Source organism: Vicia villosa, linkage group LG5 (assembly GCF_029867415.1).
Source record: "Vicia villosa cultivar HV-30 ecotype Madison, WI linkage group LG5, Vvil1.0, whole genome shotgun sequence".
Taxonomy (NCBI): domain Eukaryota; kingdom Viridiplantae; phylum Streptophyta; class Magnoliopsida; order Fabales; family Fabaceae; genus Vicia; species Vicia villosa.
In genome coordinates this window covers 76,087,934-76,091,289 of record NC_081184.1, presented here as the reverse complement: position 1 = coordinate 76,091,289, position 3,356 = coordinate 76,087,934, and the positions used below count along the sequence as shown (strand labels likewise).

The 3,356-nt window shown below is 38.6% G+C and overlaps 1 long non-coding RNA gene across 1 annotated transcript; it reads right to left on the bottom strand.

The window, feature by feature from the left end:
• Positions 1-1,431: 1,431 nt before the first annotated feature.
• Positions 1,432-3,111, bottom strand: LOC131606763 (uncharacterized). The gene is made up of 3 exons (XR_009285025.1): positions 2,627-3,111; positions 2,301-2,543; positions 1,432-1,731 (listed from the first exon to the last, which is right to left on the bottom strand). It is a non-coding gene; the product is annotated as an uncharacterized LOC131606763 (long non-coding RNA).
• Positions 3,112-3,356: the final 245 nt, after the last annotated feature.

The window sequence follows — 3,356 nt, the reverse complement described above, 5'->3', positions numbered from 1 at the left end:
TTCCCACTCAACCCAGAGTTGAAGGTTATCTTATATCTAACCCAGAGTTGATCCTTGTCTTTCTTTCCCACTCAACCCAGAGTTGACGATTATCTTTTATTCAACCCAGAGTTGATCCTTGTCTTTCTTTCCCACTCAACCCAGAGTTGACGGTTATCTTTTATCTTCTCCCACTCAACCCATAGTTGACGGTTGTCTTTTCTCTTTGCCCACTCAACCCAGAGTTGACGGTTATCTTTTGTCTCTTCCCACTCAACCCAGAGTTGACGGTTATCTTTTGTCCTTTCCCATCTCAACTCAGAGTTGACGGTTATCTTTTGTCCTTTCCCACTCAACCCAGAGTTGACGGTTATCTTTTCTCCTTCTCACTCAACCCAGAGTTGACGGTTATCTCTTGTTTCTTTTCCCTCTCAACCCAGAGTTGACGGTCATCTTTTCTCTTTCCCACTCAACCCAGAGTTGATGGTTATCTTTTGTCCTTTCCCACTCAACCCAGAGTTGATGGTTATCCCTAATTGTTCATCTTTCCTCTTTCAACCCAGAGTTGAATTACCTTTTCTCAACCCAGAGTTGATACCCATATCTTGTCCCACTAATACTGGTTTCTCTTTCCTTTCTCAATCCAGAATTGATGTTAACCTCTTATCCAACCCAGAGTTGACTTCCCTGTATTCTTCAACCCAGAGTTAACCCACTTTTCTTCTTCAACCCAGGGTTGAGTTCTATTTCATTTCTAACCCAGAGTTAATTTGTTCAACCCAGAGTTGATACAATCTTCCTCAGTGGATTTGACACCATTTTCTCCCCAGTGGATCACATCTCTCATCAGGCAAATTTTCAGGTTCTTTTGGTATTTAATCTTCTTCTACCTTGAATATTCGAAAGGCTAACACCAATCTCACCATGAGGTTAAAGACGATTAAAAAGGGGCAGCTGTTGCACCCCAAAATTTGCCCATCTAATTATTCTTAATTGGCTTACATATCTCATTCATTTACATCTTAGGTCATCAACAAAATCATGCATCATTAAACAACCATTGGCATTGGAATCATAGATCTTAAATTATTAAAGTTTCACTGTGATTTTTGGGGTGTATACATCCAACAGAGAATGATTCATCCAGTTCTCCTATGTGCTTTGAAGTGGGACTCAGAAAGTTATATGGGCCGCGAGTAAAGAGAACACGATTTTGGGAACGCCTTGGCTCTTATGGATTAGGGTTTCCATCATCATTTAAGGCTTATTTCAATTGATCCTTATCCTATCTCCTAGCTCGGTTCAAGTGGGTTTTTTTATTATCGTTTGAAGTACTGGATTAACTTGAATAGGTGTCATTTGGATCCACAAATAATAACTTGAAAATAATTCATTCAAGTTCAAGTTTCAACTATATTCAATGTTTAAGATGAACTCCACTTGCAAAGCTCATTCAAATGACATCATCCATCCTTTATCACAAAGTTTCTACAACCATTTTCATATAGAAAACAAAGCAATGATCCAATACATGTTTATCATAATCGGTTCCAATTCCTTTTGATGTCACTACCAAATCTATACAAAAACATCATTCAAAAAGAGCATTCAAGTCTCTACTACAAAGATTATACATATTTCCATCAAGAAACACTATACAAAAAATCAGTGGCTTTGCTAATCTATAAAACTCCAAGCATCTTCATCATGGCCTTCGTATTGTCTTGAATCTGTTTACACCATTCCAAAGCCCTGCAATTCAAAGAAATAACATAAGCAATCCATTATTAGCATTTCAACACCCTAAGCTATTCATACATAAATCAACTTGCATTCAATCCCATCCAAACAGAACTTCACTACAACTGTTTCATATTTTTATAACAGTCCCAACAGTTTTTAACTAGTTTTCCTATAACAATTTCCAACCTCTAAACAATCACATAACTATCACTAACCAACAGTTACCAATGTCCCAAACAGTTTCTAACAAAATTCTCCCCTAACTAACCTGTAACAGAAAACCAACTGATTTGTAACAGTCTTTAACCTTCCAACAAGGTATATAACAGAACTCAACCACCTTATTCCCTAACTGAATCCAACCCCAAAACTTTTTAATAGTCCTCTTAACTGTCCTAACAACTCTATAACTAATTCATAACAGATTCCCAACCATAACTACCTTTCATAACAAACTTCCAACATTCTAACCAATTAGTTACATCCCTATAACTAACTTCTAAAATCAGTTACAACCTACCTAAGGATCTCTAACAGAATCAGAACAGAAAACAGAACTCAACAGATATGCAACTAACCTTAGAGTTGAATCCTCTCCCTGAAATTCTATATAAGCTGAGCCATCTCCTTCATTCAAGTCACCGCTTTTTTCCATCACTAACCACCTTCATCTCTCATACTCTGCAAAATCTCCACCATTATTCTTCTCTGCACTCTCTCTCGGATCATCATCTTCAATCTCTCTGCAGAACTTGCCATCATCTCCCTCAATTCCTTCTTCATTACTCTTCATCTTCATCGCAACAACATCACGCGTTCACCTACAAATAACGACAACGTATCGCAAACGTCAAATGGCAAAAAGAAGAAGAAGAACGAGTCAAAATACGATGGCAAGGATTACCGTTCCTTGAAGATTTCAACTAGATTTCTCTTCTTCTTGGTTACATCTGAAGAAACACTGAACTCTCTCCGTCGAGCGCGAATCAGAACATTGAGTGTAAGGCACAAGTCGACGGAAGGATTAGCGTGAGTCGAAAAAAAATAGATACGAGTGAGGGAGATGTTGAGTTTTATGGTGGCCGGACTTTGAATCAGAGAAGGCGAGGTTAGAACCATAGAAGCTCCGGCGGTTGTCGTCACGAATTCACCTGAGATATTACTTTGCGTGAATGGAGATAGGCGATTGAGAAGAGGAGACGATCAGAAAGCGATAGGAAGGGCGATTTGAGGTTTAATCTTGCGGTGGTGAGAGACGAAATCATCGCCAGAGAAGAAGGAAGGGAGCGCCATCGGTCACGAAGAAGAAGCTGCGCGTTTGACTCCAAAGGTCACATTTTCTGAACCCTAAATCCCCTTTCCTTTTTATTTTATTTTTATTATTCATTTAATTCATTCTTTTAATTTTAATTGAAGAAAGTATGAATAATAATCTGATTTGGATCATGAAAACCTGGATCATTACATTGGGCCTGCACCGAATTCCTCTTATCCTCTATGGCCCATTTCACCATTTTTGGCCTAGGCAGAATCTGAACAAAAAAACATTCTCGGGCCTTGCGCCCATGTTGCTATCTGCACCACTATAATCCACTGTTCACCCCCTGTTTCCATTAGTCTTTAATTTAGGTTTA